We start from the raw sequence: 22959 nt of genomic DNA on the forward strand, positions 1-22959 counted from the left end.
AAGACTGCCAAAATATGTGAATAGAGACACATCTCTAAATGCGTGGTACAGTAGTGAACAGCTGGGGTTGATCAGGGATGATCCCTCTTCCCAACAGGACATACTTTTTATATCCCAGGACTCCTTAAATACTTTGTCCTGTTAAAACCAGATGCAAAGACATGTCTTGCCAGTATATTTGGCAATGTGCTCATATGTCTGCTGTGGGTCCACAGCGCGATAAACAGAGAACAACTTTCCTGTTTGGGGAAAAAAAAACAAGTCACCTTGTAAACCCTCATGTGAGCATCCATTGTGTTCAAGTACACTCCACATCCTCACTCCTAAACACAACACTTTAGAAATAAATCCCAGAAAAAACCACAGAGTGTTGCTGCACGGCTGCTATATTGCCACAAATGATGCGACTATAATTACATTTCCCACACATTTTTCTCCAAATCACCCCAGAGCAATAAAAAGTGTTCTTTCAGAGAAGATCCAGAACTTACCAGTCAGCGTCTTAAGTCTAAGGTGGTCCTGTCACATTGGTCCACCAAAGATCCTCAATAGTTGAAATGGTCTGCTTGTCTGCATGAACGCCTGTCTGACTTTTGGCAGCACGTGCGTGAGTGTGCCATTCTGTGTGTGTGTGTGTGTGTGTGTGTGTGTGTGTGTGTGTGTGTGTGTGTGTGTGTGTGTGTGTGTGTGTGTGTGTGTGTGTGTGTGTGTGTGTGTGTGTGTGTGTGTGTGTGTGCGTGTGCACAGCAGCAAGGCGGGAAGGAGGCGCGGCCTAGGCGGGCCGCCTTTCCAGCACTGCAAACTTTCTTTTGCTAAGTCTTTGCGCCACCAAAAGTGCTTAAAACCTGTTTAACTTCCTAATAATGTGTTCCCAATCTTTGTTTATGACACAATGCTGCACATTCCAACGTGATAATGTGTGCAGAAAAGTCTCAAACAATGCTTTCAGAATGTGTAAATATCCCATGTAACCGACCATAGCTGTGAAGTTCTCGAAATTTGAGCTGAATAACTTGACTTTGAAATGAGTTTAACCCTTAACCGGTCTGGCTGCTATTTTAATGGTCTGTAGACAACACAATGTCCATATCTAATTGTCTGGATGAAATGTATAGGATATATTATCATTATGTTATTAAGCTATAGTAGTATTCATACTAGGGTTGTCTCGATACAAATAATTTGGTACTGGTACCAAATTGTATGTCGATACTTTTCTAAATAAAGGGGACCACAAAACAATTGCATTATTGGCTTTATTTTAACAAAAAATCTTAGGGTACATTAAACATATGTTTATTATTGCAATCAAAGAACAAATTTGTCCTTAAATAAAATAGTGAACATACAAACAACTTCTCTTTTAAGCAAACAAAGGCTCCTAATTAGTCTGCTGACGTATGCAGTAACTTATTGTGTCATTTATCATTCTATTGTTTAGTCAAAATTATGAGGGACAAGCTGTAAAAATGATTATTAATCTACTTGTTCATTTACTGTTAATATCTGCTTATTTTCTGTTTCAACAGGTTATATCTACACTTCTGTTAAAATGTAATAATCACTTATTCTTCTCTTCTTTGATACTTTACATTAGTTTTGGATGATACCACAAATTTAGGTATCGATCCGATACCAAGTAGTTACAGGATCATACATTGGTCAGAATTTAAGTTCTCATGTGTCCAGGGACGTATTTACTGAGTTTATAAACATAATATGAATTTTTTTTAAAAAGAGATTTTGTGACGATAAAAAATATTGATGTAATCATAGTAGTATCGACTAGATACGGTCTTGTACTTGGTATCATTACAGTGGATGTCAGTTTTAGATCCAGCCATGGCATTTGTTTACATTGTGACACCGGTGAGCTATTGTATCCTCCAACGGTGTGTAGTGAAGCATGATTAGCTATTCCTCGTCCTGCAGTGATAATAATACTTGTAAGAAACTTAATTTTTTTGTTCAATCAATCAATCAATCAATGTTTATTTATATAGCCCTAAATCACGAGTGTCTCAAAGGGCTGCACAAGCCACAACGACATCCTCGGCTCAGGTCCCACATCAGGGCAAGGAAAAACTCAACCCAATGGGACAATGAGAAACCTTGGTATCGTGATACTATACTAGTACTGGTAAACTGTACAACCCTAATTCATGCTATTGGTCAAACTGTAACACTATAATAGTGGTATTTTTAAGGCACTTTTTATTATGATTATTTTATAATTCATATTTTTTTAATTTTGCCATTTAATTTTCTGTAAAGAACTTTGAATTGCCTCGTGTGCCAATTGTTGTGCTTTATAAATAAACTTGCCTTGCCCTTGCCTACTACACTCAGTCATGTTTACCGGTACACTAGGTAAGTAATAAGAAAAAAAGTCAGTTTTATCTCAATCAACACATGTAGGTTATTAAAGACTTTAATTAACCTAAAGCCTTTCAGTTGCTCACAAAAAAAAGGTCAGGAAGCCAGAGAGCCGTAAGCTATTTTTTGTGTGCTCTGCTTGCGGCTTAAACTAACACTCTTCCTGTACAGACAGATGAAAGCATAGCTGTTAATTGACTGCAGTTGTGGGATACTAACGACGACATCGCTTCAAGCAGTGCATACATTCAAGAAGGAGCCCTTGTTATCATCATGAGTCACTGCAATATGACGCTAACTCCAAATATACAGTGGAAGGTCAAAAATAAACACATCAAAATATGCCTCAATGTTGCAAAATGAATTGTTCGAAGTTGGAACTGCTGTTGTTGTGCGTGATGACAACGATAGAACCAGCTTTTTCTCCGCAGACCCTACAATGTCTAGTATCAAGGATGCAACAGTTCCACATCCTCACCGATTGACAGATGCATGGGCCACTGTGGTACGTTTTGTGCATGAAATATGGGGGAATATAAGTCAATATGCTATTTTATAAGCTGCATAAGCTTTGCTTTATAGGGGACAAACACATTAGTGTACAATATAATATAGCTTAGTGCACTGCAAAAAGTCAGAAAAAAAAATAAAAATGAGGGGTATTTTATTTGAACTAAGCAAAATGATCTGCCAATAGAAGAAGAACATTTGGCTTGTCAAGACTTTCCAAAACAAGTCAAATTAGCTAACCTCAACGAACCCAAAATACCTTAAAATAAGTATATTCTCACTAATAACAAGTGCACTTTTCTTGATAGAAAAAAAAGAGACCTTTTTGCTCAATATGTTGAAAAATGTTCTTAAATGAAGTAAATGCTAGTGCCATTATCTTGACATAATGATATGCGCTCGGCATTACATTTCTTGAAATCCATCCAGCCATCTTCTTCCGCTTATCCGGGTCGGGTCGCGGGGGCAGCAGCCTAAGCAGGGAAACCCAGACTTCCCTCTCCCCAGCCACTTCGTCCAGCTCTTCCCGGGGGATCCCGAGGCGTTCCCAGGCCAGCCGGGAGACATAGTCTTCCCAACGTGTCCTGGGTCTTCCCCGTGGCCTCCTACCGGTCGGACGTGCCCTAAACACCTCCCTAGGGAGGCGTTCGGGTGGCATCCTGACCAGATGCCTGAACCACCTCATCTGGCTCCTCTCCATGTGGAGGAGCAGCGGCTTCACTTTGAGCTCCTCCCGGATGACAGAGCTTCTCACCCTATCTCTAAGGGAGAGACCCACCACCCGGCGGAGGAAACTCATTTCGGCCGCTTGTACCCGTGATCTTGTCCTTTCGGTCATAACCCAAAGCTCATGACCATAGGTGAGGATGGGAACGTAGATCGACCGCTAAATTGCTTGAAAGCAGCAAACTTATACTAAAAACTAATTTATTGTTCTTAATGGAAAGACAACAAGGCAAGCGCTTGTTACTCTCGGGGTCTCCTAGCCGCTCAGGCAAATCATATGGTCTAAAAATGCATTTTTCCATGGACAACATGACATCATCACGCCAAGTGCGTGCTCTTTCAGTCAATTAGTGCGCATATATACATCCCGGCCCCCGGCCAACATTTTTTGTATTGTAATTTTGAGGAATTTATCTGAATGTGCATGAACTATTTCAGTTTGAAATGGCAAATGTTTAAATATTAACTGTCAGTTTACTGTACTGTGCCAACTGTACTACTATATGAGTACCTATGTTCTATTGTTGCATTGAAAATAAAACAGCAAAGTCCATTTGGCTGTCATTTGTTTTAATTATGAGACACAATTGTGTTAAAGTCCTGATTTTTTTTTTTCATGCTTGAAATAAGAAATGATGACTTTAAAAAAGTAGTTTTATACTTGTGAGTGTTGATGACACAGCTTTGCAACACTTGATATTCTAGTTTCAAGCATGTTTTACTCAATATAGCTCATAACATCTCAGCAACAAGCTGTAATATCTTACTGAGATCATTTAGGACCAAAACACTTAAAACAAGTAAAACACTCTAACATCAAATCTGCTTAGTGAGAAGAATTATCTTATCAGACAGAAAATAAGCAAATATCACCCTTATTTGAGATATTTCATCTTAATTAGATTTCAGTTTTTGCAGTGTGATAATGAATGTTATAATTAGATATAACTGAGGGCCAGTAAAAAAATAAGCTTCAGACACTTTAGACACCCCTGGTTTACATGTTTCTTTTTAGGTAGTACAAGTTGAACAGTGCCAAATTGTCAACGATTACGTGTTCCTAAGCAAAAGATTTGTGACAGCGTCTCCAGATTCTGGCTTCCCCTTAGCACGGTCTCTATCAATGGCTCCTGCTAGCCAAAAGCGCGACAGTGTAGTTTGTTTACCAAGTAGACGGCGAAGCCAACTCGCGCACACTTACAGGGTTTCCCCTGAACTGACAAGATACCTGTGGCCGTGGGAGCGTGGTTATGGACGTAGTCACCATGAGGTCATCGAGTAATTTGCATAATATGATTTTTTTTTTTAAAGGCTCAAAAATGGATGCATACATTTAAAACAAATCTGGAAATGCTGGAAAGCAAAAATAATAAAATGTGTTCAAATAGTAAAAACTATGATTAAGAATAAAGGATCTCAGGGTCCGGAAGGGTTCCAAGGATAAGAAGGCCCAATACCATAAAGGCATTTGTAAACCATAAGAAGAACCATCAAATCAACCCTGAAACACACGGGGAGCCAATGCAGCAATTTTAAAACTGGTGTAATGTGGGCCTGCCTTCTGGTCTTCGTCAGGACACCTTCAGCTGAATTTTGGAGTAGTTGTAAAGGTGCAATACTCATTTTAGGACGACCTGAAAGCAGGGCATTACAGCTGTCTGCAGGACTGCTAATAAAAGCATGCATTAGGGTCCCCATGTTGCCATGGAAATATTATTAAAATAATAATATTTAAAAAAATATTGATATATTTAATGTGCTGGTATAAAACTAAGCTCCCACTATATACGCCCTCTAGATCACTAAGATCTTCTGAGACCAATCTGTTAGCGGTTCCAAGAGTAAACTCAAATCAAGGGAGATCATCATTCAGTCACTATGCAACACATAGCTGGAATAAACTTCCTGAAGATGTCAGACTCTCCCCAACTCTCACTACTTTTAAAATTAGACTGAAGACTTTTATGTTCACCTTAGCTTTCAGCTAAATCTTTTAATCTTTTAACTTTTAACGTCTGCACTGTTTTTATTTTTATTGTCTGCATTTTAATTTTGCTTTTATTTTCTTTCATTTCACTTTGTTGTCTGTGAAGCACTTTGAGTCTGCCTTGTGTATGAAAAGCGCTATACAAATAAAGTTGCCTTGCCTTGCCTTGCCTTGCCTTAAGCTCAAAGTAAAAAACGACGCCCACATTTTTCACTCGGAGCGATGGAGTCAAAGACAGTTTAGATATGTTTCTCCCTTGGGGCCTCATGGCCAATGACTCAAATTTCAGCTTTAAAAAGTTATCTACCGTCCAACAAATCGGATGTACTTTTTGTAAAACTGTAAGGTTTCATTATTTTGGTGATGCAATATTTGATGTTTTTTCAAGCTTATGGTTAATATCCCACAGGCCTGTAAATAACAAGCTGTGGGCCTCACTTGGGACAGTCCTCAGACTGGGCTTTGTACATTTTGAGTTACTGCTGTACGTGAGGTACTATAATAGCAGGAAGTGCTCTTTTCAGTGATTCATGGCAATTATTAAAGGATTTTCTAGAATGCCCAGAATAGATGTTGTCATCCATCTTTAAATAGTGCTGATATTGACAAAGGATTTGCTTAGCTCACATTCAGTCTTTTCATCGAGGCATCTCAGACCTATTTGTTGACGTTAGTTGAGGGCTGAGGGCTTCAGGAGATTAACCCTGAAGAAGTCCAATAAATAGAGAATTATGGAGCAGTGGTACCTAAATACACTAATTATATTTAGCAGTATTTGAAAGGGATTATAAATGTTTACGTCTAGTCAAGAGTCAGCCAAAGCTTGCTTCTGGGATTTCTTATCTTCTTTTCTTGGCCCGCTTCTTTTTTAATGTCTCTATTTAGTGCAGGGCATAGAGTTCAGATGCACTTTATTTTCCTTCCTCTGGAATGTTCTTAATATTATGTTTATGTTACGTCTGCACTACACAGAGGCCAACACGGTGGCTCAGCTGTAGCGACGATAGTCTTTCAATCCTAATAAAAGTTAATAATCTAATACTGGGGTTTTTAAAGCACGGTCCCTAAGTGAATAAAATAAAATGGAGAACTATTGACACTGACAGGGGATTTGCTTAGCTCACATTCAGTCTTTTCATCGAGGCATCTCAGACCGATCTGTTGACGTTAATTGAGGGCTAATGGCTTCAGGAGATAAACCCTGAAGAAGTCCGATAAAATGGAGAACTATGAAGCAGTAGTACTTAAATATACTTAACATATTTAACAGTATTTGAAAGAGACCCTGAATGTTGGCGTTTAGTCAAGAGTGACCCAAAGCTTGCTTCTTGGATTTCTTATCTTCTCGTTTTGTTGGCTTGTTTCCCTTTAAATTTCTCCATTTAGTGCAGGGCATAGAGTTGGGATGCACTTTATTTTCCTTCCTCTGGAATGTTCTTAATATTATGTTTATGTTATGTCTGCACTACACAGCGGCCAAATGGTGGCTCAGCTATAGCGACTGTCAGGTTCAAACGCTGATGACATCTATTAAACAAGACAAGAAGCAAGGAATCAAACAGAGACATAATTAAATTTGGCTCGATGAGGAGAAACGCGTACACCTGTACCCTTGTACAGTGTCACCACGCTCTGACGAAAGATTGTACGCCTCCTCTTTTATTTGGACTTTCCCTAATTACATGGCAACAGCTGTTTCTAAGGGACGGGGGTCGTAAACAGCCATCGCCTTTGATTACAAACAGTTCAAAGAAAAGGTCGTAAAACAGTACAAAGAAGAGGTCCCCTGGAGGTTGGGCAGGTCCTGCTTTCTCTCCGCTTTGTAGTTCCCGGGTGAAAACAATATCTTTCTGTGGATTACAATACATCAAAGAAACAGAACACCTTCATGTTGCTTCCCATCCTACACAGTGGAGTTTTACAAGCCTTCTTCTTGGTAGGATCAAAGACAGCTTTTGTCCTCTCGCAGGGCGAGCTGAACTCAATGTAACACAAAGTTTTGTGATAACTTAGATACAATTATTCCGACAGCGACGATAGTCTTTCAATCCTCATAAAAGTTAATAATCTAATACTGGGATTTTTAAAGCCTTAGTGAATAAAATTAAATGGAGAACTATGGAACAGTAGTACTTAAATATACTTAACATACAGTACAGGCCAAAGGTTTGGACACATCTTCTCGTTCAATGTATTATTTTCTTTATTTTCATGACTATTTACACTACCGTTCAAAAGTTTGGGGTCACATGTAAATGTCCTTATTTTTGAAGGAAAAGCACTGTACTTTTCAATGAAGATAACTTTAAACTAGTCTTAACTTGAAAGAAATACCCTCTATACATTGCTAATGTGCTAAATGACTATTCTAGCTGCAAATATCTGGTTTTTGGTGCAATATCTACATAGGTGTATAGAGGCCCATTTCCAGCAACTATCACTCCAGTGTTCTAATGGTACAATGTGTTTGCTCATTGGCTCAGAAGGCTAATTGATGATTAGAAAACCCTTGTGCAATCATGTTCACACATCTGAAAACACTTTAGCTCCTTACAGAAGCTACAAAACTGACCTTCCTTTGAGCAGATTGACTTTCTGGAGCATCACATTTGTGGGCTCAATTAAACGCTCAAACTGGCCAGAAAAAGAGAACTTTCATCTGAAACTCCACAGTCTATTCTTGTTCTTAGAAATGAAGGCTATTCCACTAAATTGTTTGGGTGACCCCAAACTTTTGAACGGTAGAGTATGCGCGTGACGTCACGACGGCAACGGAAGTATTCGTACCCAATGTGTCACCATACAAACTGCTCTGTTTTCATCTAACAATTCCACAGTATTCTGGACATCTGTGTTGGTGAATCTTTTGCAATTTGTTTAATGGACAATGGAGACTGCAAATAAGAAAGTTGTAGGTGGGATCGGTGTATTAGCGGCGGACTACAGTAACACAATCAGGAGGTTGTGTTGTGTTTGAGCTGGATAGCAGACGCACTACCGTGAGTACAGCTTTGGCTTCCAAACATTTGATCGCTTGCCCGTACTAAGGCTGAAACGACGCGTCGACGTAGTCGACGTCATCGGTTATGTAAATACGTCGACGCCGCTTTTGTGCGTCGACGCGTCGCATAATTACGTCACACTACCGTCATGGCGGAGCGCAAAGCAGACTGTGCAAGCGAGGGTAAAAACGCACGCCAAAAGTCGTCAAAAGTGTGGGAGTATTTCAATACACAGCCTAATAATGTTGTTGTATGCACACTGTGTCGAGCGTAAATGGCCTATCATAGCAGCACAACGGCTATGAACGAACATTTGAAAAGAAAACCATCAACCATCAACTAGTCAATCGTCCGCGTTAGCATACGTTGTTATCATTACACAAAAACATGAATGTGTCATTTGTATCTGCTAGGGGTGTAACGTTATGTGTTTTGTATTGAACCGTTTCGGTACGGGGCTTTCGGTTCGGTACGGGGTTGTACCGAACGAGTTTCTAAGCTAAAGCTAACTTTAGCTGCTAAAGTCTTAACAAGTTGCTTTGCTCCTTCTGCGGCTGCCTCTGTCTCAGCACGCAGCATTGTCCCACCCATACAACCATCTGATTGGTACACACGCAGCATTGTCCCACCCACACAACCATCTGATTGGTACACACGCAGCATTGTCCCACCCACACAACCATCTGATTGGTACACACGAAGCATTGTCCCACCCACACAACCATCTGATTGGTACACACGAAGCATTATCAGCCAATCAGCAGTGCGTATTCAGAGCGCATGTAGTCAGCGCTTCAGCGTGGAGCAGATAGGTGTTTAGCAGGTGAGCATCAGGCAGCGGACTCTCCCCAAATGATAATAAACACCTCCCAGTCAACTACTAGTAACATCACTATGAGCCCGTTGACCTTCTAGAAATTTAAACTGCAGCTCAGCTCACTCGCAGTCCTGGCTTGAGGTGAAGGCTAATTAGCTCTCAGTTCCAGCCACATCGACCCCTTCTGAGCGCCTATTTTCCGCTGCTGGGAATATTGTAAACAAGAAAAGAAGCAAAGCAAGTAGACATGCTAACCTTTCTTCATTACAACTGTTAGTCACTCACTGGAATGAGTACAATTGGTTATTGTGTACTGTGTTGGACTGGATGTTTATTTTGCACATTTTAAAAGCAATACTTAATGTTTACAGTCCTCCAGAATATTTAGATTGGCACTTTTTTGTATTGATGTTTATCTTTATTTTTGCACATTTTAGCAAATAAGCAATACTTTCACTTTTGTTGAAATGTTTACACTTTTGTTACAGAATATTTCGTTTTGCACTTTTTTGTATTGGATGTTTATCTTTATTTTTGCACATTTTAAAGCAAAATAAGCAATACTTTTACTTTTGAAATGCTTATACTATTGCAGAATATTAAGATTTGCACTGGATGTTTACTTTTATATTTGCACATTAAAAAGCAAATAAGCTACTTTTAATTTTGTTAAATGTTAAAAGTTTTAAATGTTTACATTGTTACAGAATATTTTGTCATGTTGTTGTCAATGTTGACTGAGTGGCCATACTTTTTTTTTTTGTAAATAAAAGCCATGCCTTTTGAAAAAACTGGCCTACTTTTATTTGTTCATCTTCATTTTAAATAAAATAAAATAAAAAATAATCGGTAAAAGGAAAAATAATCTATAGATGAATCGAAAAAATAATCTATAGATTAACCGATTAATCGAAAAAATAATCTATAGATTAATCGATAGAAAAATAATCGTTAGCTGCAGCCTTAGCCCGTACGTGCGTGTCGCTATGTGCATGTCACGTACGTAACTTTGGGGAAATATATGTTTCTTGCCGACTCTGATGGCGGCCGGGGTGTCGTCGAAAGCTACAACGCCCGCCGCCGCCGCTCCGTAGTTAGCTTCAATTGTTAAGCTTCGCCAAGCTGGAAATTATTAACCGTGTATTTACATGTTCATGGTTTAATAGTATTGTTGATCTTCTGTCTATCCTTCCAGTCAGGGTTTTTTAAAATTTTGTTTCTATCTGCATTTGAGCCCGATGCTATCACGTTAGCTCCGTAGCTAAAGTGCGTCAACGATGTATTGTCGTGGAGATAAAAGTCACTGTGAATGTCCATTTCGCGTTCTCGACTCTCATTTTCAAGAGGATATAGTATCCCAGGTGGTTTAAAATACAAATCCGTGATCCACAATAGAAAAAGGAGAGTGTGGAATCCAATGAGACCTTGTACCTAAGTTACGGTCAGAGCGAAAAAAGATACGTCCTGCACTGCCTCTCTAGTCCTTCACTCTAACGTTCCTCATCCACGAATCTTTCATCCTCGCTCAAATTAATGGGGTAATCGTTGCTTTCTCGGTCCGAATCTCTCTCGCTGCATTGTAAACAACGGGGAATTGTGAGGAATACTAGCTCCTGTGACGTCACGCTACTTCCGGTACAGGCAAGGCTTTTTTTTATCAGCGACCAAAAGTTGCGAACTTTATCGTCGTTGTTCTATACTAAATCCTTTCAGCAAAAATATGGCAATATCGCGAAATGATCAAGTATGACACATAGAATGGATCTGCTATTCCCGTTTAAATAAAACAAAATTCATTTCAGTAGGCCTTTAAAAGGTTGTTCTTCATGTGTGCCTCTGCTGAAGTCTCGCCACACACTTAAATAACTCCTGATTTAATAGAACACATTGACTAATGACTCAACTCAGGCCTGCTGGCAGACTACGAAAACACCTCTAAGATTTGCTTATTGGACTTTTACCTCATTAATCGCAATGATGTATACAACATTTACTCTTAATTGAGGCAGTGAGCGAGACCACCATGCTGGAAGCTTAATTTGTCGTTACATTTGTGTTTACGCTTTAAGATGTGTCCATCTGTGCGGGCACTCACTCTAAGCAAATGCTTCATAGCACACAATGGCCCCAATGTATATTTGCCTTGGAGATACCGTCACTGATAGATTGCTGGCTTTGCACGCACCACAACCTCTACAAGTTCATAAAGCGAACAGAAACAACTAGAGCTCTTGACCGACAGACCATTTGGACGTTGGCTGAACTTCAGTATCAGATATGTTTTAGCAATATAAACAAGGCCTAATTAGTGCTTAGGTCACTTATCCAATGTACTTATTATTATCATCGCCACATCTACATCTTTCCCATACATCCCTTTGGACTGTTAACTCGCCTGCTGTCTGGACAGCGCGGACATCTATTTTCAGCACCTTCGGTGTCTCGATAAATTAGTTCATATAACCTAGGCCTTTTATTAATATCTCCATATTTTTAGGCCATGTCACGATACACGATATATATCTCCATATTTTGCCTTAGCTTTGAATGAACACTTGATGCATATAATCACAGCAGTATGATGATTCTATGTGTCTACATTAAAACATTCTTCTTCATACTGCATTAATATATGCTACTTTTAAACTTTCATGCAGAGAGGGAAAACAAAACTAAAAGTGTATTTATTCAACAGTTATTAAGCAGTGGCACAAACATTCATGTCATTTCCAAACAGAAAGTGCAAGATTGTCAGAGACATTTTAAGACAAGCTATTAGTGGACATTTGTGCATGATGTCACTAAGATGACATATCAAAACAACACTAAATTAAAGTGCACTTTTTGTACAGAACGCCACTACAATAGTTTAAAACAAATAAAGTGCACTTTTGTGCATGATGTCACACAAGATATTTCAATAACTGTCAAATAAAAAGTAGCTGCATAATCGAAAATCAAATAGTGTACCGGTATGTCCTTCCCTATGTGGTAGGTTCCTGCGGACGTTATCTCCTTCTGTTGTTGACTATTTTTTTCATACGGTGTTGATCTGGAAATTGTTGCTTGGGCATTTTGTGGGTGTGGCACCGGCCGGAGATGTTGACATGCGGAGTTTCAAGCACTCTTCATTCTCTAGCGGGTGACTTTTCAAGTCATGCTACAAATTAGCAGTGGTGCTACTTTTTGTAGCAACGCCTTTACCGCATACTTGACATATTACTGTTGTCTGTTCAACATCTTCCCGCTTGAAGCCAAATCACCGCCAGACGATGGACCCCCTGCTGTTTTTCTTGAGAATTAATTCTTCCTTCATTTGTTACCAGATTGGCACCTTCGTTCTCTCGTATTACCACTCGCACCACAGCTAACGTTACCCATGCCGCTACCTCTCTGCTTGGCGAGGGCGTATGACTTCTTACCCACTTCTCTAAAGTGGGCTGGCTCAGGGTGGAGGACAGAGTTAAACAACTTGCACTGAGCCTAGTCTATAAAATCCACTACACCTCCCTGATACCGAAGTACATGTCAAACTACTTCCTTAACGGAAATGACCGCCATAACCACAACACCAGGGGGAGCTCCACTAACCACGTTAAACCCAGATTCTGAACTAACAAAGGTCTTAACTCATTCTCTTTCTATGCCACATCAATGTGGAATGCACTCCCAACAGGTATAAAAGAAAGGGCATCTCTATCCTCCTTCAAAACCGCAATAAAAGTTCACCTCCAGGCAGCTACAACCCTAAACTAACACCCTCCCCGGATTGCTAACAATCAAATGTAAACAATCAAATGCAGATACTTTTTCTTATGCCTTCTGATCTCTCTCTCTCTCTCTCTCTCTCTCTCTCTCTCTCTCTCTCTCTCTCTGTCTCTCTGTCTCTCTGTCTCTGTCTCTCTCTCTCTCTCTATATGTCCACTACTGGCTGTCCATATCCTACCCCCCTCCCCCTCCACACCCCTGATTGTAAATAATGTAAATAATTCAATGTGATTATCTTGTGTGATGACTGTATTATGATGATAGTATATATGATAGTATATATCTGTATCATGAATCAATTTAAGTGGACCCCGACTCAAACAAGTTGAAAAACTTATTCGGGTGTTACCATTTAGTGGTCAATTGTACGGAATATGTACTTCACTGTGCAACCTACTAATAAAAGTCTCAATCAATCAATCAATGTGACGTAAGTAAGAAGGTGTGCTTGTTTTATGTCTCTGTGAGAAGGAGAGACAAGAAAGAGCAGTGTTTCCCATAAACTGCCAAGATACCTGTGGCGGTGGGGGCGTGGCTATGGGCGTGGTCACCATGACATCATTGAGTAATTTGCATAATTTACTACAATGATATGATTTTCTCTAAAAAGGCTAAAAAAATGTATACTTACTGATTCATAATAACAGTTTTGTTTTAAACGTCCATCCATCCATTTTACAATATAATTACAACACTTTATGTACATATTTATATACAGATTTGAACAATAAGTTATTCACTGAAATATATTTATTAATTGTGGTTCTTACAAAAAATATATCTTATAAAATATAAAAGCTAAAATGTCTCTTTAAGCTCTGCCCCTTTAATTAGTGCATACTAAATAATTTAACTTTAGCCTACTACTACAAGCATATTATTTACCAGCAACATAAAGTGAAACAGAGGCAGAGGTGCCCTGCCACAGTCAGTAACAAATAAACAGAAAACAGTAGTGGTCAAATACAAATAAGGCAACAAGAGAAGTATCCTACACTTCTCTTTTGTAAAGTAAATCTGAACAGCTAATATGGGCATCTACATCGACTATATGATTTGCCTGAGAAGCTGGACAGGACAAAAAAAAAAAAAAAAATTAATTATATTTTTTTATTTGTGGCGGACGTAATTCTTTCGTGGCGGGCCGCCACAAATAAATGAATGTGTGGGAAACACTGATATCTGATAGTATATATCTGTATCATGATTTAATTTAAGTGGACCCCGACTTAAACAAGTTGAACAGCTAATATGGGCATCTACATCAACTATATGATTTGCCTGAGAAGCTGGACAGGACAAAAAAAAAGAAAAAAAATATATAAATATTTTAATTTTTTTTATTTGTGGCGGACGTAATTCTTTCGTGGCGGGCCGCCACAAATAAGTGAATGTGTGGGAAACACTGAATAGTGAGAAGAGCCTGTAGTGTAATGCCCGCAGCTAAAAGCAACTGTGTGAGAACGTATACTGGAATATCACGAGTCATTTTCTATATCGCACAGAGACAAACCCGCAATATATTGAGTATATTTCATATATCGCCCAGCCCTAATTTAACCTCGACTAATTTGTATCCCTGCCACTTGTTTTGAGAGGTGTCCATCTCCTCGCTAATGTGCCTTCGACATTGCTCCTTATAACTCTTTGCTTGAGAAAATGTCGCTACTGCATCTCTTGTCTATTTCAGCATGTGCGGCTTGCAGGGAGTCTGGCTGTGTGGTACTGGAGACCCTCGCCAACTCCTTTTTGCTCAACATTACCTTTGATTTGGACCAGCTGGTTGTTGTTAGTGCTTGTAAATGACTAAACTCCTCTTACTTGCATAAGATGAATCATGGTTCACTGTGTGAGTCCTTAACAATTCCAGCTTGGAAGAAAAGAGTGAATTGTTTTTTGGTTAGTTTTTTAAAACTGTGTTTTAATTGTTGGCAAAGGTTGTTAAAGGGAGGAAAATAACTTTCTTTGATGCTGATCACACTTTTCCCTATTATGCAAAGGGGACTTTTTAATTATGCTCTTTGTAATTTGTGTCCTTAGAGCCTGTCCTTGAGCACCAAACGTGACCAAAGTCTATCATGCAATTCCCTTTTTTGCTCCACTTATCAGAGAAGAGATGCTCAAACGCTTGCTTTTGAAGTTGGGGTTTTTGATGAAGTCATGAAGGAAAAGCCTTCTTCCTCGTGGACATGATACTGCCTCGAGCCTGCTACTAACTGGAAGAGGTCCCCTTGTGTATACGCCAACAATTTAGATATTAAAAAAAAAAAAAAAATCTCAAAAACAGTCAAGTTATTTGCCAATTATCCATTAGTCAGCTAAAACATAGAAGCTGTAAGTCGGATCAGTTTGGATCTAACATAATAGTGGGAGTCCAGTCCATAGTGGGGCCAGCAGGAGACCATCCCGAGCAGAGACAGGTCAGCAGCGCAGAGACGTCCCCAACCCATGCACAGGCGAGCGGTCCACCCCGGGTCCTGACTTTGGACAGCCAGCGCTTCATCCGTGGCTGTCCAAAGTCGGGACCAACCAACCAACCTGTTGAATTTCGAGGAGCCATACTAAAGTACAAATTCCTCCGCATTTATCCCATTCTTTCATTCGTGCCAAACCCAAAAGGTGTTTCAGTGTTTCCCATAAACTGCCAAGATACCTGTGGCGGTGGGGGCGTGGCTATGGGCGTGGTCACCATGACATCATCGAGTAATTTGCATAATTTACTACAATGATTTGATTTTCTCTAAAAAGGCTCAAAAAATGTATACTTACTAATTAATAATAACAGTTTTGTTTTAAACGTGAAGTGTGAGTGTGAATTACATTTATATAGCGCTTTTTCTCAAGTGACTCAAAGCGCTTTACATAGTGAAACCCAATATCTAAGTTACATTCAAACCAGTGTGGGTGGCACTGGGAGCAGGTGGGTAAAGTGTCTTGCCCAAGGACACAACGGCAGTGACTAGGATGGCGGAAGCGGGGATCGAACCTGCAACCCTCAAGTTGCTGGCACGGCCGCTCTACCAACCGAGCTATACCGCCCCACGTCCATCCATCCATCCATTTTACAATATAATTACAACACTTTATGTACATATTTATATACAGATTTGAACAATAAGTTATTCACTGAAATATATTTATTAATTGTGGTTCTTACAAAAAATATATCTTATAAAATATAAAAGCTAAAATGTCTCTTAAAGCTCTGCCCCTTTAATTAGTGCATACTAAATAATTTAACTTTAGCCTACTACTACAAGCATATTATTTACCAGCAACATAAAGTGAAACAGAGGCAGAGGTGTCCTGCCACAGTCAGTAACAAATAAACAATAGTGGTGGTAGATAGACACAGAGCTTCATCAAACATCTGATCCACTGAACAAAGAGCTCCAAAAATGTTGAACTTTAGACTGCCATCAGTTTTACTCCCTACACTTAACCATGTGTTTCCTACTGCCTGCACACTTTGCACCCTTTGTTATATACACATGTTGTGTTTCTAATATAAATACATTTATTAAAGTCAAATACAAATAAGGCAACAAGAGAAGTATCCTACACTTCTCTTTTGTAAAGTAAATGTGAACCGCCTATATGGGCATCTACATCAACTATATGATTTGCCTGAGAAGCTGAAGAGGACAAAAAATAAATAAATAAAGACTGTTATTTTCGGGGGTTTTTAAAAAAAAAAAAATTAAATTTGTGGCGGACGTAATTCTTTCGTGGCGGGCCGCCACAAATAAATGAATGTGTGGGAAACCCTGTGTTTACACTTATTTTATTTTGTATTTATTTGGTGTTTATAACCTTGTTGACTTTGGCATGGGGAAGCAGTTCATTTGGCAAGATAGTAAAACCCTTCTCCAGGACACCGCCACCTTAATGGCGCCTTCGCGCCACCACAAACACCAGGTCATCTGATACCTTCAAAGAGTGATTGATGTCCCACGTCTTCACAGCCCGGCCCGGCTAAGGGTGCAGTGATGAGCACACCAGCAAGACAGCTGCCCCTGGTGGCTTCAGAGTGTTCTATGACCCAGCTGACCAGAGCCTATTATCACCTTCTAGATGTTTCTGCAGGCCTTGCCCATCAAACCGCATGCAAGGAAAGCCGAACCAAAGACGGGTCCCATCAGAACTTTTATAACGAGCGAAAGCCCTGTTTGATTAGCGGGCAAATGAGGAGTTAAAAGTAGAACAGAGCTTTACGAGTGCACAATTCCTTGAAACCGAATAGCAAGAACAGCCTGTACCAAACATGCTGCTGGCTTGTCTAATATAATTTGGACTTTGGCCTCCTCCTGGTATCATCCTGATTATTTTCAGAGGTTGTCAGTTTAAATTAAAGTCTTACATTATTAGCTATTTTATTGACACATTTAATCCTAGATTTACCAGTGGGCCAGTGATGCCTGGAACATGATAAGAGCAGCTATTTGTCTCTTTTACACAAATATACCGCAAAATTACTTTATTTTACTTGACACGTTTCGACTGTCATCTGCAGTCTTCTTCAGAAGGGTCACCTGACCACTGTATTATTTTGGGGTCTCCCTATGTTTAGCATTAAAAGATTACAGTTGGTACAAAATGCGGCTGCTAGACTTTTGACAGGAACAAGAAAGTTTGATCATATTGTGCCTATACTGTATATACCTTTATATACCTATATATATACCTATACTGGCTCACCTGCACTGGCTTCCTGTGCACTTAAGATGTGACTTTAAGGTTTTACTACTTACGTATAAAATACTACATGGTCTAGCTCCATCCTATCTTGCAGATTGTATTGTACCATATGTCCCGACAAGAAATCTGTGTTCAAAGAACTCCGGCTTATTAGTGATTCCCAGAGCCAAAAAAAGTATGCGGGCTATCGAGCGTTTTCTATTGGGGCTCCAATACTCTGGAATGCCCTCCCGGTAACAGTTAGAGATGCTACCTCAGTAGAAGTCCCATCTTAAAACTCATTTGTATACTCGAGCCTTTAAATAGACCCCCCTTTTAGACCAGTTGATCTGCCGTTTCTTCTCCTTCGTGGAGGGGGCGGGGGGAGGGGGCACAGGTTCGGTGGCCACGGATGAAGTGCTGGCTGTCTAGAGTCAGGACCCGGGGTGGACCGCTCGTCTGTGCATCGGTTGGGGACGTCTCTGCGGTGCTGACCTGTCTCCGCTCGGGATGGTCTCCTGCTGGCCCCACTATGGACTGGACACTCACTATTATGTTAGATCCACAATGGACTGGACTCTCACAATATTATGTTGGATCCACTATGGACTGGACTCTCACTATTATGTTAGATCCACTATGGACTGGACTCTCACTATTATGTTAGATCCACTATGGACTGGACTCTCACTATTATGTTAGATCCACTATGGACTGGACTCTCACTATTATGTTAGATCCACTATGGACTGGACTCTCTCACTATTATGTTGGATCCACTATGGACTGGACTCTCACTATTATGTTAGATCCACTATGGACTGGACTCTCACTATTATGTTAGATCCACTATGGACTGGACTCTCTCACTATTATGCTGGATCCACTATGGACTGGACTCTCACTATTATGTTAGATCCACTATGGACTGGACTCTCTCACTATTATGTTGGATCCACTATGGACTGGACTCTCACTATTATGTTAGATCCACTATGGACTGGACTCTCACTATTATGTTAGATCCACTATGGACTGGACTTTCACAATATTATGTTGGATCCACTATGGACTGGACTCTCACTATTATGTTGGATCCACTATGGATTTGACTCTCACTATTATGTTAGATCCACTATGGACTGGACTCTCACTATTTTGTTAGATCCACTATGGACTGGACTCTCACACTATTATGTTAGATCCACTATGGACTGGACTCTCACAATATTATGTTAGATCCACTATGGATTTGACTCTCACTATTATGTTAGATCCACTATGGACTGGACTCTCACTATTATGTTAGATCCACTATGGACTGTACTCTCACACTATTATGTTAGATCCACTATGGACTGGACTCTCACACTATTATGTTAGATCCACTATGGACTGGACTCTCACACTATTATGTTAGATCCACTATGGACTGGACTCTCACACTATTATGTTAGATCCACTATGGACTAGACTCTCACAATATTATGCTAGATCCACTATGGACTAGACTCTCACACTATTATGTTAGATCCACTATGGACTGGACTCTCACACTATTATGTTAGATCCACTATGGACTGGACTCTCACTATTATGTTAGATCCACTATGGACTGGACTCTCACTATTATGTTAGATCCACTATGGACTGGACTCTCACAATATTATGTTAGATCCACTATGGATTTGACTCTCACTATTATGTTAGATCCACTATGGACTGGACTCTCACTATTATGTTAGATCCACTATGGACTGGACTCTCTCACTATTATGTTAGATCCACTATGGACTGTACTCTCACACTATTATGTTAGATCCACTATGGACTGGACTCTCACACTATTATGTTAGATCCACTATGGACTGGACTCTCACACTATTATGTTAGATCCACTATGGACTGGACTCTCACACTATTATGTTAGATCCACTATGGACTGGACTCTCACACTATTATGTTAGATCCACTATGGACTGGACTCTCACACTATTATGTTAGATCCACTATGGACTAGACTCTCACAATATTATGCTAGATCCACTATGGACTAGACTCTCACACTATTATGTTAGATCCACTATGGACTGGACTCTCACACTATTATGTTAGATCCACTATGGACTAGACTCTCACAATATTATGCTAGATCCACTCGACGTCCATTGCACCGGTCACCACATCTGTGGTCCCCTCCAAGGTTTCTCATTGTCTCGTTGGGTTGAGTTTTTCCGTGCCCTGATGTGGGATCTGAGCCGAGGATGTCGTTGTGGCTTGCGCAGCCCTTTGAGACACTCGTGATTTAGGGCTATATAAGTCAACTTTGATTGATTGATTGATTGACTGTGACGTGTTGCCTATCAGCAGTTCTTATAGGCGTGGGGCACCAGGCAGACCTGTCAAGTCTACCTGACTTGATGACAGTCAAAACATGTATAACAATGTATAAGTATGTGTCAATAAAAGGGCGTTTTATGACTTTTTAAAATTTGATTACATGCTATGGCAGGCCTGGGCAATTATTTTGACTCAGGGGGCCAAATTTAGAGAAAACAATGTGTCTGGGGGCCGCTATATCTATTTTTAGGAACACTAATACAAAACCTCACAATCATGTCTGATTGAATGCTAAAAACATTATGACAAACCACCTTTACCATGAATTGATTAACGTGGACCCCGACTTAAACAAGTTGAAAAACGTATTGGGGTGTTACCATTTAGTGGTCAATTGTACGGAATATGTACTTCACTGTGCAATCTACTAAGAAAAGTTTCAATCAATCAATTAAACCTTAAAAAACGGAATGGAATTTTTTTTTTTTTTAATTGAATGAGACACCCAGAATGTACATGAAAATAAAGAATGTGGGGTTTACAATATTAACTATGAAGGATAAAACACTGAATATTGACAACATATGAGCGTCACACCCCCTCTCCATCCACATGTTTTATAATCAAGCACAACGGAACAAAAATGCAACAAACACAGCCAAATATGAACGTGAAGGGTAAAAAATAAACCAACCTACGATCTGATATATCAGTAAGCTTTAAAAACTTTGTTGTAAAAATCTCCTTCCGCGTCTGTCCCTGACACCCACAATTCAGGCTGGCTGCTCTGGAAACACTCTGTGGAAACACACCCCACCCACACCGCTTTGTGCCTCGTCTGAGCTGCTGTGACTTAGATGACCATAGTAACTAATTACATTACCATAGTAACTAGTATATCATGCAAAAGCGCAGATTCCAACCATTGAAAAACTTTTTATAGTTCAAGATTTACGGTAATTAGAAAACATCACTGCACATCATAATGGCAGCTACAGTTCCCATCTTATAGATCTAATAAAAGTATTTGGGAATGTCGGGCGGGCCAGATTGGGCCTTAATTTGCCCAGGTCTGTGCTTGTTTTTGTATATCTCTAATTTAGGAAACCAGATGGAAATGAGCTATTTAGCTATAATCTGGTGCAGAACATATCCGTCTTTGATCTTAATGAATCTGTGCATTGTCCCTTCAAATTAAGACTGAACTAATTTAAACATGTCAGGTAAAAATTCCACCTAATATATCGAAAATATTGTCTGAGCTCAAGAACATTTGAAAAGTACATTAATAAGAAGACCTAATGAAGCTATTTGAGCAAATCATAGCAGCAAGTTGAGGCTTTTTCCACCAGTGAAGGCGTGACATTGCCGACACAGCGTATTGCGATGGGATGATTCTATGACGTCAGCGCCTTCGTATGGTGTGATGTACAGTACAGGCCAGAAGCTTGGACACACCTTCTCATTCAATGTGTTTTCTTTATTTTCATGACTATTTACATTGTCACATCAAAACTATGAATGAAGGTGAAATAAATGAAAACATGTTTTATATTCTAGTTTCTTCAAAATAGCCACCGTTTGCTCTGAATACTGCTTTGCACACTCTTGGCATTCTCTCCATGAGCTTCAAGCACGCCTGTGAAGTGAAAACTATTTAAAGTTAAAAGTTAAAGTAGCAATGATTGTCACACACACACTAGGTGTGGTGAAATTAACCTCCGCATTTGACCCATCCCCTTGTTCACCCCCTGGGAGGTGAGGGGAGCAGTGAGCAGCAGCGGTGGCTGCGCTCGGGAATCATTTTGGTGATTTAACCCCTAATTCCAACCCTTGATGCTGAGTGCCAAGCAGGGAGGTAATGGCTCCCATTTTTATAGTCTTTGGTATGACTCGGCCGGGGTTTGAACTCACGACCTACCGATCTCAGGGCGGACACTCTAACCACTAGGCTACTGAGCAGGTTGACTTTCAGGTGACTACCTCTTGAAGCTCATGGAGAGAATGCCAAGAGTGTGCGAAAAAGTAATCAGAGTGGCTATTTTGAAGAAAGAAGAATATAAAACATGTTTTCAGTTATTTCACCTTTTTTGTTAAGTACATGTGTTCATCAGGTGGCGACTTGTCCAGGGTGTACCCCGCCTTCCGCCCGAATGCAGCCGGGATAGGCTCCAGGACCCCTGTGAACCCAAAAGGGACAAGCGGTAGAAAATGGATGGATGGATGGTGTTCATTCATACTTTTGATGCCTTCAGTGACAATCTCCAATGTAAATAGTCATGAAAATAAAGAAAACGCATTGAACCAAACTTTTGGCCTGTAATGTATAAAACCACATTCAGGAGAAGGCAGTCTCTTGTCTCTCTACTCTGGCGTTTTCCCGCATCTTCAAACCCTGAAAAAAAATTGTTGCGTGGACTTTGCCCCCAATCCATGTCAATGCCTTTTTTTATATCAAAGCTACATTTTTAGAAAGGTGGGGAAATGGCATTACTTTTATACTACACATAGTATTAGTATATTCAAACTACTTCCTTAACGTAAATGACCGCCATAACCACAACACCAGGGGGAGCTCCACTAACCACGTTAAACCCAGATTCCCAACTAACAAAGGTCTTAACTCATTCTCCTTCTATGCCACATCAATGTGGAATGCACTCCCAACAGGTGTAAAAGAAAGGGCATCTCTATCCTCCTTCAAAACCGCAATAAAAGTTCACCTCCAGGCAACTTCAACCCTAAACTCTCTCTCT

At 39.9% G+C, this 22959-nt stretch overlaps 1 protein-coding gene across 1 annotated transcript in view; it reads right to left on the bottom strand.

The window, feature by feature from the left end:
• thrap3a (thyroid hormone receptor associated protein 3a) overlaps window positions 1-620 on the bottom strand; it is a 30139-nt gene extending 29519 nt beyond the window's left edge. Inside the window, exon 1 of the mRNA XM_062062394.1 lies at window positions 492-620. The gene's annotated coding sequence lies outside the window, so the exon portion shown is untranslated. The remainder of the gene's footprint in view (window positions 1-491) is intronic.
• Window positions 621-22959: the final 22339 nt, after the last annotated feature.

The sequence above is a fragment of the Entelurus aequoreus genome, linkage group LG11 (assembly GCF_033978785.1).
Source record: "Entelurus aequoreus isolate RoL-2023_Sb linkage group LG11, RoL_Eaeq_v1.1, whole genome shotgun sequence".
Lineage (NCBI taxonomy): Eukaryota > Metazoa > Chordata > Actinopteri > Syngnathiformes > Syngnathidae > Entelurus > Entelurus aequoreus.